The following is a 16,043-nucleotide window of genomic DNA, read 5'->3' as shown; positions in this document are numbered from 1 at the left end:
TATTGCAAAGAAATGTTCTTGATTAGAAGTGAGATCTATACTTATCTGTAGATATAAGGACAAATATTGAAAGTATAATTAGGAATTATGCTGACTTAGTAAAGTGGCAGTTAAAGTCAAATAGATTTAGACTGCATGAGTTTTTGTTCTCTGTATCTGTTTGTTTGTTTGATTGATTGTTTACTTATTTATTTTCTTAGAAACCGAAGTTTTTATTGTTTTTGGTCCACACAGGGAATTTCACAGTATCTGGCAGCGCAGGGGCTCCTGTGGGTCATATGCTGCACTTTCCGAGGTCATGTCCCTGGCACAGTTAATCAGACCTGCTCAGGGATGAAAACTGAAGGATTTGGTCTAAAAATAACTTTAGTAGAGAAACTTCTGCTTGTAAGAATACACCCTCCCCCTACATTTATTAGCTGTTAAAGGGAGGGAAGCTATTTCCTCAAGAGTATATAATGTGCTTCAGATTTTGATCCTTGGCTTTGACTGGCCTTGGTCTTGATCCTTTTCAATGTTAGCTCTGTAAACACATTTTCAGCTTCTGCTGAAAATAATCCCTCAAAGATTTGGTTTAAGTGTTACTTGGCACTGTGAAGGAAATTATCTGACAAACGGTCTCTCCTTCTCCCTTTCCCCCTCCTTCTTCCCTCCCTCCCTCCGTGTGTGTGTGTGTGTGTGTGCGTGCGTGTACATTCCAAAGGTTTATGTTATTTTATATTCCTAAGTCAAATTTTGCTAAGTACTTCATAAATCAATTTGTTCCAGACTTTAGGAGAAAGATAAAAAAGGGAGACATTCCTTAAATCAACCTTTAACTTTGCTTTAGGGAGATTTCAACAACAGAGATAAAGTATAGACCATACAAGGGGCCAGGGGAAGCGATTACAGGGTCAGGAACAAGCACAGCTCATGGCTCTGGCCTGGGGAGGGATAAATCTAAAGAAATGACACTTCAATGAAAGATAACTCCAAAAAGTCAATGCTTGCCACCAAGGCCCTGGAAAAGAATAACTGTGGAGGGTGGGAGGAGTGTGAAGAAACCAGGGCTTTATTCCCTCTGGTTTGAAAAGGCAAAAGTGAACTCACATGGAAAATATTCAACAAAACCTTCAGAATCAGCAAATGTCTCACATACCTATAAACATTGATGCTCACAAATCTCCTATCTGAAAATAAGGATTAGCTGATTAAATTAAAATATATGATCCAACTATTTGTTGGTTACCAGAGACATACTTCACTGGCAAAGACTGCAAGTCAGAAGATGAGTATTATACATCAATCAAAAAAGAAGCAAGATGAAAAGTCCTAATTCTCCTTTATTTTATCATTTTTATATTTGTTTACAAAACAACAGGTTTCATAATGGCATTTTGGTCCAAGTATATCACATACTTTGATAGCAATTTCTTCTATATTTTCCAATCGGAAAAATAATAAAATAAAATAGAATTAGCATATTCATCTTGTTCTTAATCACAAAAGAAAACTTGTAGTATTTCCCCTCTAAATATATTAGTTTTAGGTTTGTCATATTTGGCTTTTAATATACTAAGCCAAAAACTAATTCTTATATAATTAGAATTTTTGGAGCTCTTATTATGAAACATTAATTTTGTAAAAAAGCATTTCTTTGTGTCATGGTAATGATGAACTCTATTATTTCTTCTGCTAACAGGGAGCATCTTGCTTAATGACTTGCCTATATTAAGCCATTCATGCATTCTCTTAACCAATAATACCCATTGTATTCTGTCTTGAATTAGATTTTCTGCTATTTTTTTATGGATTTTATGCCTATGTTAATTGAAAGATTATCTACCTGTAATTTTCTTTCTTTTTCTTTCTTTCTTTTTTTTTTTTATTTTTGAGACAGGGTTTCTCTATATAACCCTGGCTGTCCTGAAACTCACTCTAGACCAGGCTGGCTTCAAACTCAGAAATCCGCCTGCCTTTGCCTCCCAAGTGCTGGGATTAAAGGAGTGCAACACTACCGCCCAGCTGTAATTTTCTTTTCTAATTCTGTCCTTGTCATTGGTATCAGGTTGATGCTGGCTTTATACACTGAGTTTAGAAACACTCTCTTTTTTCCAGGTTATAGAAAAATTTGACAATGATTTGAAATAACTGGCAATCCTTTTTTAAATGTTTACTAAGAGCCAGGTATGGCAGCGCATACCTTTAATCTCAGCACTTGAGAGGCAGATGCAAGCGAATCTCTGCAAATGGTAGGCCATTCTAGTCTATATAACAAGTAGTAGGACAGTCAGGGTTACCTAAAGAAACTGTGCCTCAAAAATATAAGCACAAAATGATTGGCAAAATTCACAGCTTTGAACAGTTGACTTTGGATTTGTCTTTAATCAAAAGAACCATTGTCACAACTTTGTAATTTATTTGGTCTAGACAAATTTACTGTACGTGTATGACTCCATTTTGGTAACTGCCATGCTTCTTGTAAATTATTCTTTTTTAAGATATTAACTCACAGGTATTGAATTGTTTGTCCTTGGCCCATAGAACTTCTTTTTAAATTTTATTTCATCGGTTTTGACTTTTTTTTTACACTCCATATTTCATCCCCCTTCTGGTTCACCCTCTGACTGTTCCACATCTCATACCTCCTCCTCGCCCCCACCCTGGTATCCATGAGGATGTCCTCATCCCCCTACCCTCCCCACCTCACCAGGTCTCCCCATTCTCTAGGGCCTCCAGTCTCTTGAGAGTTAGGTGCATCTAAATTAGGTGAATGAGCCCAGAGTTCTCTGCTGTATACATGTTGGGGGCTGAGATGGCTCAGCGGTTAAGAGCACTGACTGCTCTTCCAAAGGTCCTGAGTTCAATTCCCAACAACCACATGGTGGCTCACAACCATCTGTAATGGAATCTGATGCCCTCTTTTGGTGTTTTGTTTTGTTTTGTTTTACTCTTCTCAGGCAAAATAAAGAGTTATTATCCACCCCCACTAGCCACCTCTATCTCCTTGGCAGTCATTGATAGCAACTCTGGAAGGAAGAAATATTCTTGCTGAATATCCCTAGTAAGGTTGGGGATGGAAGTAACTACTGCATGATTAAATAAGCCATGGGTAAAAGAAGCAATTGTCAGCAAATATAAATGCTGAAAGATTCATGAAATTTACATGTCTTCAGATACATGAAAGTATTTCTCGAGTCTATATTTTAATTCAATCAGTGTTACATTAAGTGTTGCCATTCAAAAACTGTATATCTTTTTCACTGTATTTTCCAATTTTATTTTTATTTTCCATTTTTATCATACTTTATACAAAATACTATGAGGTATTTAGGGCAAAGTTTACATCTTATTCACTCTTGGTCCTTAGTGCCTATTATCTTTTGCATTTAATATACATTAGTTTTAATATCTGAAATGACTGTAGAGAGTCTGACCTCATAGGTAGCATCAGCAATTATACTAATAGATGTAAATGGGCTTTAGTGTCCCATTGGATAAATAAGAGCACCACAAAGCAGAATCCCTACAGAATTCTCAGGATGAAGAGTTGATAATCCTCACCTTGAGATCTCTATAGCTAGTGTAAAAGACCAAAGTTGCTTTCAGAAGATCGTAACGAATGAGACTGGCATTTATTCCTGGATGATCCATGCCGCTACTGTAGGCTTTGGGGAAGATGAGATTGAAGAACCTGAATCATCACACTATTACCTGGCTGAGATTGTATTTAAAAAAATGGGGTGGGGGGAATGCTTGGCTATACATGACAAGGGAAAGATCACCTAAGACCAAAGCATACAACTTTGTAATATCTAATATTGTATCTAATATTGTACTATATTAGCCCTGCCAAGAACCACACCTACTTATAGATTTACTAGAATTACTGGCAATGCCCATCTATTTGGAATCTCTGTAATAATTTTTATAGTGTATGTGATTAAAGAATAAGCTTGTAAATGCCACATATCTGACCAGTGCAAATAATGGAATTGCCTAGAAGTCCTTAGAAAGCACTGATGCTTCAGGATTTCTTAGGATCATGTTTCTGGACTTGAGCATATTGGTTATAAAGAAAATGAAGTTCTTGTTCATAATATCATTGCTAGGGAGCACATGAGATGAGGACAAGACATTTTCAAATGTTGACCAGGTTGCAGTATATACCAGTTCCTGAGGGGAAACAAAATCAAAAAGGAGGGAAGTGTTTCATCATCTTTGTAAACCCTAAGACACACCTCTCAAATTTCCTGAAATTGATTTTCTGTTCACCTTGTCCTTTGACTTTTCTTCCTCATCACTCTTATTTATGCAACATCTGTTTACCATGTCTCTGTACAACCCTGTTGTGAGTTAAAGTCTCCGGTCACATTTCTGAATACCCACTCAACATATCTACTTCAATTACTATAGGAACTGAGTATACTATGTTCAGAAAAAAAAAAACTTGTTGTTGTCTTTTATAAGCCAAAATCATGTCAAAACCAGCTCTTCTATCTCCAGCATCTATAATTTCTCATCATCTGAAGTATGCCTGTATTTATATCAGCTCTCACTAAATAGTACCAAGACTATTTACAGTAATATCAAATAATGTTGATAATATTGGAGTTATTGGGAAGAAAATTTTCTAATCCATCTGCAATGGCTTTAATGTTTTATTCCAAGTTCATATTATAAACTTAACCCTATGGGTAACAGCTGATAGGTAGCGATTCTGTCCTGTCATGAGGGCTTTGGCCTTGTAAATGAAGTACTGTCACCATAACGGCATTTAGTGTGGTTGTTTTAAAATCAAAGGTCTTAGATAAAAAATAGCGCAACTCACCATACAACGCTTTCTGCCATGTCATCATACAGCACGAATGCTCTCTCAGATGCATGTCCTCCATCTTGGACTTCCCAGTCTTCAGCAACATAAGCTAAACAGACTTCTATTTTGTGTAGTGCGTGAGTTCTAATGAATTATTTTATATAACACAAACAGACTGAGATGACCTTTAACAGCCATAGTTCAATGCCTCCCTATTCAATTCATCTTACATTACAAGTTATGAAATATCTTAGCAATCACTTAACAGTGATTTTAAAATAATGAAATATACTAAATATATTTCATTTAAAATAATTAAATATATTATTTGATAAACAAACCCTGGTACAATAAAATCATTCACAACCCAAAGGACAATAGGAGAAAGTTCAATGCCCTTAGACATGAAGAGTTCAGACACTGAACACTCAAGAGAAGAGAAAGAGGTGTGATCAAGACCAAAAGTGAGAACATACACCACCACCTATGTCCTTGCAGAGATAGTGCTGTTCTGTTGTCCCTAACCTAAAACTCTCAGGGGACAAAAGCACACAGAAATAGTGGGAAGAAGTGAAGGGAGACAGAGGGTGGCTCTACTATTCAAAAATTACTTGATTATGAATGGCATAAAACCAATCTATAATATACTTTCAGTCTCTAGAACATGGCAGGTTAAGACCAATTCCACCTATATGCTTCTTACTCCTCTTTCAAAAAATTTTGTTGCAACTCATGTTTTTTTTTTATCTAAATTACTTTTGAGCTGGGCAGGGTGATGCATGGTTATACTCCCAGACAGGAGAATCAGAAGTTAAAGGTTATCTTCAGTGCTTCAAGCCCAATCTGGCTCATGTGAGATTATGTCTCAAAAAATAAACAGGTAAATAAATAGATAGATAAATAAATAAATAAATATTGCTCTTGAGAAATCCTGTTTCCATAAATCTAGATAAAAGTTACCTTAACCCTGTGAGGACAAAGTATCCTTAAAAAGGATAATGAGAACTAGTTCTACCTGGCAAGAGACCAAGCAGATTTCTACACCTCTTCCTGGAATATTTGCTTTCTTCCTTTTCAAGATGCTAAGTCTCAGTTGATTTTCTTCTGCCTCTTTGTGTGTCTCTATTTTGTGTGGAGTTTGTTCCTTCTGTGATTATGCAGGTATTAAATGGTGACTGATGCGTTCACTGGCCTCTTTTCCATTCATCATCCTCCCTTCTAGATGATTCATGTTGCAGCTCACCTCACATAAATAATTAAATTGTAATTATGAGTCCTAAGCTAACATTCAAGATTTCTATCACCCGTTTTTCCAGTTCAACCTGCAGAAATTCCTCTGACTGCACAGGTTCCCTGGTCAGGTCTCTGCCTAGACATGCCAGTTCAGCCTCTGCCCATCCTCATCTAGCCTTCTCGTCTATCAAAATATAACTGAAAAGATAATAAATGAAGCCTCATTGCATATGACCATGGAAACTTCTTTTCCTCACACTATCATCATTTCTGCCTCTGTGTTTTATGTATGTTTTAGCATTTATAACAATCTGATTTTGCTTATCGTGCTTTATATTATAATAGAGGTACTCTAATAGCTTCCAATTAATAATTGCTTGTTCTTTGTTAGGTAGTATAATGAATGGTTTTACTTTCTATTGCCTCATATTAAAAATTAAAAATCAAAAAATTCAAAGAATAGTATAAGCATATTAATGATCCTACAAAAAGTCTCTGATATGTCCTGAAGGCTAGGGAAATGGGCACTGATATATGCTAAAAGATTCAAATACATTCAAAACAAACAAACAAACAAAATGAGTAGTGAATAGGCTTATGTAGGACCTAGATGAATGGTACAGATTTTAATGATGGAGAGTACCTAGTTTATAATGCAATTTGAATCAAAAGGGCATAAATTATGAAAGCATCACATTTGAGTGGCATCCTCTGTTGACATGGTGGTTATGTACCCAGGAGTCAGCCATTCAAAGTATAAAATCTGAATGTTAGATCATCAAAAAAAGTAGAACCTAAAGGTTATATTAAACTGTGAAACTTAATAATTTATCTCCATCTATGATTTTAAATTGCAACCTATAAAGGAATTGGGTTTGGTTTCTCAATAATATTGAAGTATTCTAGAAATATGACAATCAAAAATGCATATTTTTTCAGTATGCTTGAAACTGTATTTATCATCTGGAGATAGCCAAAGTACTTGACAACTGTATCAATTTTAATTTTAGTTTAAGTTAGCTAACTGAATATAATTAGAGTTGTCAGAGACACCAATCACTCCCTGAAAGACTCTTAGAGGGAAAAGTTTAAATTTCTAAAATTTAACTCAAATCAATAACATTAGTTGCATGAACTTACAGTTCACAAAGCAATGTACCTAATTCCAGTGTGTTTTAATGGTTGAAAATCTCTTGTCTACATTTTCAAATGAATTTCCATACATAATATGTTTCCCAGAATATTAGCAGGTAAACGGCATCCTTCCCTGGCTCTTTGCTGGGTAAACCCGTGACTACTTGAAACATAGTGTGTCTGACTATATGCAAATGCAAAAATGGAGTCAATAGCTGCTATAGAAACTATTATAAATTTATAAATTGTATGTAAATGTTGAGGATTTCTGGTACCTTAGAAACATTCATCAATACATAAGATAGCTAACAGCCACTGCCCTGTGAGATAAGACAGATTCTGATTTTATCTTCCATCCGCTATTAAGAATCTCTGATAAAACTGCAAAAGTCATAGCTCCCATGATCAGGCATCCTGGTCTACTCCTTGGTCTGCCACATTAAGTTTTCTCTAATGAACATTTGTATTCAAGTCTGCAGACTCCTTTTGGTAGAACTGTACTATCTGGTCTACACTTAAAGGTTTTACTGTTAGTAATTAGAATGTAGAAAGTCCCCCACCACTAATCTACCACTCACCATTTCCCACATGTGTTTGCCCATTCAAAGTCCCAGCATTTTCTGGCACAATGATGCCATTCTCACTAGAGAGAGGTAGGAGGAATGGGCTCTATTCCCCATTACTCACAGATTGACTTTTCTAAGACAAAACATTGCTAATCTCGAAGTATTTGTAACAGTGGAGATTTCCACACAAAGAAAGTTGACTTCAGAACCTAGAGGGAGCCAGGAAACACGAAATGGGAAATTCCCTGAGCTTTTGACAGACTTGGCTTTGACTACACATAGGATCAAGAGATATAAGATCAAAGCCCTTATTTTACCAGTTAGTCCTCTAATCAGGAAGCAAAAGGAAAGGCAATGATTGTGGTACTTTTGCCATCTGGGTGGAGTTCCCTTTGCTCTGAGGCTAGCTCCCATCCAGTGAGAAGAAGGTAGGTGGGTGGGTCAACAACCCTTCCCTGGATGGAGAGAATCCTCAATAGGTAAAAACACTTGCTGCCAAGCCTGGTGACTCGAGTTCAGTACCTGATACCTTCATGGTAGAAGGAAAGAATGGACTCCCCAAACTTTTTGTTTCTCCCTATCTCCTTCTTTCTCTGTTCTCTTATCTCCTTCCCTCTCTCTCACTCTGCTCCTCTGGCCACACAAACACACACATACACACACATACACACACACACACACACACAAACTAATTAACCAACTAGTTTTAGTAAACTAGCTGGTTAACTAGTAAACTAGCTATGTCCTTGAGAATTTTGTACAATGTATTTTTATTATATTCATTCCCCTCCTCGAGCTCCTCCCGACTCACTTCAGAGCCCTAACTACCCAACTTTGTGTCCATTTTTGTTTTAAACAGCTCAAGTCCAATTCGTATTGTCCATATAATTCTTAGTCGTAGCCTTCCACTTGAGTATGGTCTCCCTACTAGAAGCTATAATCTTAGAGAAAAGCGTCACTCCCATCAACTAACAACTCCCAATAGTCCTTAGCTAGGGGTGTGACTTCTTACCTTCCTCTCCTTTCCATGATGGGATTTAGTCTACCTTGAGCTAGACTTGTATAGATGTTTTGCTATCAAATGTAGGTGGAGTTTTTAAGCTTTTTAAAAGAATTATGTGTATGTTTGCCTGTTTTGAGTGTATGAAAAATTTATGTGTACATGTGCCTGTTTGAATATATGTGCATCATGCCCATGCAGATGCCTATAGAGGTCAGAAAAGGGCAGCAGATTCCCTGGAATTGAAGGAGCAGACACTTATGAACTGCTCCTTGTAGGTACTAGAAACTGAATCTAGATCTTCTGTAAGAGCAGGCAGCACCGTAAACCATTAAACTGTCTCTCCAGTCCCCAACATAAGGTTTTAGAGGATAAGATTTCTCCAGTACACACACACACACACACACACACACACAAGCTGTTAAAAAAAACACAGCACAATTCTAAGGTTAGCTTTGGGAATCTTGGGCCTTTAGTGTTAAGTGATGTAGATGCTGTGCAGCTGGATCTAGATTGTTCAATATCCAGACCACTACTTTTCCATCTTCTGCTCTTTCTATAGTAGGAAGTTTTCTTTCATCTGGACCAGAGTTCAAATACCACATTTTCAAAAACTACAATGAACAGTCTTCAAATAATGACACTAACCTAAGAATATGAGTGAAGACTTGAGACCCACTAAAGGACTTCCTGCTTTATGGTGTCCACCTTTGCCTAGATCCTTTGTCAGAGCTGATCTTTTGGACAATGAGATAATCGAGGCAATTTTTATAATATAAGTTACAAAAAGTGAGTATGTGGAAGCTAGCCTATAAAGAAAAAAACAATACAAGAAAAATAGTAAGACTCTAACAGGAAATCTAAAATAGAGAAAAATAAGAATAGTCACAGGATCAGAAGTGCTTTTTAAACAGATCTCTACTGTAAAATATCATCTGAGATGCAATCTTTCAACCTCTGCCAGAAATGGAAAGTTTCAAGCATGGTAAACAAGCAACAGTGTCATTGACAAAATTACTTAGAAATGCTATCTTTGATTAGAATGAATCACATCTACCAGAGGCTTCTGCTATAAAACTCTATTCTGAAATGCAAAGTAAGTGTACCCCTTCTTCCTGTTATTTACAAATAACTCTTGTATACACTCAAAAATTTCTGCCCTTTGAAGTAAACATCCATATTTGGCTTTTTCAGTTATATCAACAGCACGTGCACATGTAACTCTTGGCCCACATTAGTTAAACAAATAGCACACTTTTGAAGCACCCACCCAGCTGCAAAAACTGTTCTTGATTCAGAATCACTGCTCCATGATTGTAGGGCAGAATAGAACACCAGAACTCAAAATGATCCAGACACAGAACAGCTAAGGTACTTCTAGCTGTTCGTCGGCCTAAGAAGTGCTCTTTCTGGATAGCCTCCTCGGTAGTTCTTGAGGGGCTAAGAATTGACAATCAGTATAGTAGCCTAGACAGTGTGCAATAATCTAGAGCTCTTGCTGCAGGGTCAGGGAATTCATTCTCAGTTCTGCTCCTCACCAGTGATTACACCTAAAGTATGTCACCTCAACTTCCTGTCCTTGTTTTCATTACCTAGCAAATGTAGGCAATAGTTGTTCTAATCTCAGAGTAGGTCTAGATACCCCTACCATTTTATGCACCTCCTGAACAGGCACTGTTTATACTGCATCCTACAAGACCAGCTGTGGGTTAACGCAGCTTTTTTGCAATTGAGACAAACCATTGAGGCACTGACAACTGGAAAAATAATTTATTCAAAGAAAATCTGGGACAAATCTCATTATTTTAATATTTATCTTTCTGGTAAATAAATATGTATTTATCTCCAAATGTTATGGGCCAAGTATTCAGATGAATATTTACTGAGCAACTTTGCTCTAGATAATATGTTTTGGAATCATTCCATGTTACTCACCTGGCTGCTGCCTGATATGAAAGGTTCAAAATGGATTCATTTATGTGCCTGGTACCTTGATAAACAGAGCTGAGATACTGAGCCCAGCCATGCTCCTCCCCTTCTCCAGAAAGTAAGAAACCCTCTAAAACTGTGGGCAAATGTCTTACAGAGCAGCCTGGGATGCCAATAAAAAGTAAGAAGCAGCCTTGTATCATTTATGCCATAGTATATTAGTCCAGAGAAATCCCTATGTTGAAGAGTACATAACATAGACCTCCACCTCTATGAATAAATGTCAAGTAAACTTTGATCTTCCTTACTGTCACAAACTCCCACTGCACAATGCCAAACTAGGTGTCTTACACCACTCTGCTCTCTCCCCATGTACTCGCTTCCTCATACTCTCCCCATTTACTCCCGCATACATTTAGCCCTATCTCTATAAACCTAAAATGGAACTCTGATGTCCATTTCTGAATTTTATTTCTCAAAATATAATCTTCCCCATTATATTTCAAATTATTTCAACCCCAATCTCTCTAAAACTCAAGTCTGACTTACTGAAGAGCACACTCCTAGAGGGTAACATCTAGGGACTACTTAGGAAGTAAGAACAAAGTCCTGGCCCAGGATAAGATAAGGACAACTACTGAATCTATTTCAAAGACATCATAACTAACAAAGGAAGCTATAGACAGCTCAGATAAATATCTAGATGACACCTGCTGACAGCAAAATGGGACAGAGCACAAATCTTGACACATTACAGATTTTTACCTGGGATAAATATTTTCACATTCACAAATGCAAGTTATTTTTCATTTGAATAACTTGCAGCCTAGTAGAGATATTAAAAGATTCTTGAGTAATTGGAAGGAATAGAATGAAAATATGAACTAAGCCAATCAGACTGGGAGCATACTGCCTTTTTAACAACTGTAATTCTCTCTGTGGTTACACAACTTGTCTGAAGCTATACATGTAAATATTTTAGTCTATCTGACCAACATCTCCATAGGGGAGGTATGTGTAGAAACTCAGAGGACATAGTGTAGCTTATACAGGAAAAAGGACAATGTTGAGGAGAAAGAGAGGCCTTTCAAGAAGGTTTACAGATTGTCAGGTACAACATGCTTATGAATGTGGCTATATGACACAGTTTTGGTTGTAGGAGCACTGTCAACCTGAATAATGCATCTATGGCTTTTTAGTATACAGATGACATTGCTTTTTCATGTATGCTTGTCTGTTTTATCCTTTTCTATATCATATTTGTCCTCAACTACAACTTTGATAAAAATTTCTGGGAAACAGATTGAGGGCATTACAAGAGAAGGAAATGGCTCTGATATCTACTAAGAACAAACTGCTCTGGCACTGGCCATTCCGCCAGTCAACCGAGGTGAATTAGGACAGGGTTTCTGGATGTGGAAGCTAATTGCCTTAATTGTTTGCTGGGAAGTTTTAGCCAACTCATCATTAAATTGTACCAGGAAATAATTTTGAGAAACCTGAAGCTTTTGTAGTTAAGAGAACTGACAATCCCAAGGAAAAGGAACACTAGACCTGGGTGACTAAGGACACGGATTCCATAGAAAATACAAGGAACGAGATAGAAGAAATAACTGGGCCTACTGGATCAGTGAGCAATGGTAAGAGAGCCTACAAGAGGAGATCTCTAATAACAGGAAGTTTGATTTAGGAATATTTGGGGGGGGAACTACAAGATATATGTATAATAACAAAAATAAAAGGATAGGTAGAAGAGATTGTACCCTTCAAGGGTGCCATTGGATTAATGAACCTCCTGGAAAGATTGGAACATACTGATTTGAGCCCCTGGATTTACCTGGCTAAGGAAACAAGGATACAAGTTCTAAGAGAATTTGAGCTTGGGAAGGAGCCCTGGAAGAAGCTGCAAGGAGAATTACTATTCATATGGAAAAGTTTGAAAAGCACTGTAGAAATATACATTTGGATGAGCTAATTAAAGCAGAGGAAGAGAGTCCCCAAACTTAGACAAGCTAAAAATATTAACATTACCCGGATCTGTTTAGCATCTTTCTGTTCTTATACTAATGCTGTAACCACAAAGGGCATGCCCTGATGACCTGTGATTTGGAGGGTTTTCTGAAAGTCTTCTGGGAGAACTTCATAAATAATGGGTGTAAGCATATGGCAGCTGGTACAGCTCAGAGTGTTGGTAAGACAGGACTTTGGTTGCACAGAAAAGCTCCCTGAGTTTCACCTTCCCAATGGCTATGCCCTTGGGAAAGTTTCACCTTCCCTATGCCCAGTGGCAGGCATCAAGGAACCACAAGTGGCCACCACTCATGGATCCCTTGGGAGATTTAAGATCGTTTGTTCCTCATCTCGAAAGAAAGGTTCAGGAAATATGTACTCGGTAGGCCAGAGGCAGTATTTTTCTTCTAAGTGTTAAATATAAATTTTTGCAGATGAACTCAGAAATCAACCTGAGGAACCTCAGTGAAATAGATCCTTCAGAACAATAAAAGCTTGCACATGCCTTCTATTTGATAATGAATATTTGATGTACCTTATATAAAAGTCAAGATGAACAAAGGCTTTAATCAGATCTCATTGTCCTCTTCATTCTGCCAATTCACAGGATCAGTGAATTACAACCCAAGACTGTTCCATAACAGCTAATGTTGGATCACTTAGAAGTTCTCTCTGGTTATTTAAGAAATGGGCTTGTCAAAGGTCTTTGAGGGGTTTATGGAACTTCCAGGAAGCCTGAAGAACAAAGTGTGAACTGGCCCAGTAAAGACACTGCTTCCCGAATTCTGGCTCCATCAAATTGGTATTTTTGTCCAGAGTGAACTTTTTCACCTCTAGTCAGCAGCAAAAGAGAGCAACTACCTTGCAATGAAGGCACACCCTTTAGGAAAGCTCTCAAAATAGTTTCTTTCTGAAAGAGAGAAGTGAGTCAAATGACTTTGTCTAGGCTCTAGTGGTACTGTGTGACTTGTTTTTTTCGCTTTACTCTGGGATATAAAATTTCTTAAGATAGATTGTATGTGGTGAACTGTTCAAAGGACACTGAAAATAAGGGAAAAATTGTACACATTCTGGCAAGCACAATTTATGATTGATTTTAAAGGCAAGCAAGTTGATGCAAAAATGATTAGGGGAAGAAGGAGAAGGAGGAAGAAGAGGAGGAAGAGGAGGAAGAAGAGAAGGAGTAAGAAAGGAGGAGAATGAGAAAAAAGAAGAGAAGGAGGGGGAGCAGGAAGATGAGCGGGAGGGATTACCAGCTCAGGCAGCAAATTGCACTCCAGAGTCTGGAAGCTCTAACTACACTTTTAAAGTGTGCCATGACTTTGACTGCAACGATGTTTCTGTGAGTGTTAGACCCAGGAAATTATTAGAATTACCAAAGCTAATACTGTGAAGCAAACAATTCCAAAATTTTCTCTCTTCTGTCTTCCATGAACTGGTTTTCATTCCATATGTATTACCCTCATTAGGCACCATTGCTTCTCATCTGAACTAATTCTAAGAGGATGGGTTTGGTGGCACACTGTCTTTAGTCTCAACACTTGGGAGGTATAGGTGGACAGATCTGTGTGAATTCAAGGCCAGCCTGACCTACATAGAAAATTCCAATCCAGCCACAGCTACATAGTGAGACCCTATCTCAAAAAAAAATTCTTAATTATATTTTACATTTATCTTATTTTTGAGACTGTTATATGAGTACTATATTCACATCATTTCCTCTCCCCACTTTCTCCATATAACTCTTCCCATGTCCCCCACTACCACCTCAAATTCATGACCTCTTCTTTACTTATTCAAAAGTGTGTGGGGCATGTATATATGTATATGAATGTGTATGTGTGTATGTGAGTGTGCATGTGTGAGTTTGTGTATGTGTGTGTGTGTGAGTCAAATGACTTTGTCTAGGCTCTAGTGGGTACTGTGGGACTTATGTTCTTGGTTTTACTCTGGGACATAAAATTCTTTAAGATAGATTGTATGTGGTGAACTATTCAAAGGACACTGGAAATAAAGGAAAAATTGTACACATTCTGGCAAGCACAATTTATCATTGATTTTAAGTTATTTTAAATATGTGTGTGTGTGTGTGTGTGAGAGAGAGAGAGAGAGAGAGAGAGAGAGAGAGAGAAAGAGAGAGGGAGAGAGAGGGAGAGAGAGAGAGTTAACACAAACTGCTGGGTCCATTTAGGTGTTGCTCAGATGTATATGCATTTGGGCTCACTACTTGGGGTTGGATAACCTAAATGGCAGAGGGCAGGAAGAGCTCTTGTCCCTGGAGATGACTGATTCTCAATGTTACTCACAGAAGCTAGAAAGATCTTTCACAGATGTTATATTATCCAACCTGATTTCCTTGAATGACCCCTTCATTAGCAAGCATGCTCAACTGTGCCTGTAATTCTACCTTTTAAGAACTGAGGCAGAGCCGGGCGGTGGTGGCACACGCCTTTAATCCCAGCACTTGGGAGGCAGAGGCAGGTGGGTCTCTGAGTTTGAGGCCAGCCTAGTCTACAGAGTGAGTTCCAGGACAGCCAGGGCTATACAGAGAAACCCTGTCGTGGAAAAAAAAAAAAGAAAAAAAAAGAACTGAGGCAGAAGAATTTCAATTTTGAGGTCAGCCCGGACTACTCTGTCTTAATTAATTAGTTAATTAATTAATTAATTAATTTTAACAAAAGGAAAAATAAAGTTTCCTGTTATGCTTGGAAAAATGATGGCTGGTGTTTGCTGCCTGGTATTTTCTCAGTCAAGAATTCTCTCTGATCTAATTCCATGCACTATTCATGATGACTTTTGATTTTTCCAGAATAAGTCAATTCCTAATATTTTATGTTCTTATGAGAACACATAACCATTTACATAATTTGAGAGAGTCGGGGAGATGGTTGAGTGGATAACATACTTGTAGTGCAAGAATGAGGACATGCATTGTAGCTCCAGCATTCACCTACAAAGATGGTTGTGGTGGTATATGCTTATAACCCCAATGCTGGGTAAGCAAAGACAGTAGAATTTCCCAGGGTTCATTTGTCTGCCAGCCTAGTCAGTTGAGTTCTAGGTACTGGTAAGAGATCCTATCTCAAAATTAATGGAGATGGCTCTTGACAAACCAACACTTAAGGTTGATCAGGTGTGTGTGCTCAAGTGTGCATTCTTGCCTGCATACACACATATACATACACACTTTCTCACACATACACACAAACATATATACACACATGATCACACACTCACATGCATACTCACATACTTGCACATGCATTCACACATTCATACACACACACACATACACACACATACATTTTTAAAGTCACTAAGATTTGCTTAATATCTATTGTTCTCACCTGATATAGTCCCAAGAATTATTCAGCAC

Source organism: Mastomys coucha, unplaced genomic scaffold (assembly GCF_008632895.1).
Source record: "Mastomys coucha isolate ucsf_1 unplaced genomic scaffold, UCSF_Mcou_1 pScaffold16, whole genome shotgun sequence".
In the NCBI taxonomy this organism is placed as follows: Eukaryota; Metazoa; Chordata; class Mammalia; order Rodentia; family Muridae; genus Mastomys; species Mastomys coucha.
Note: the sequence above shows the minus strand (reverse complement) of the source record.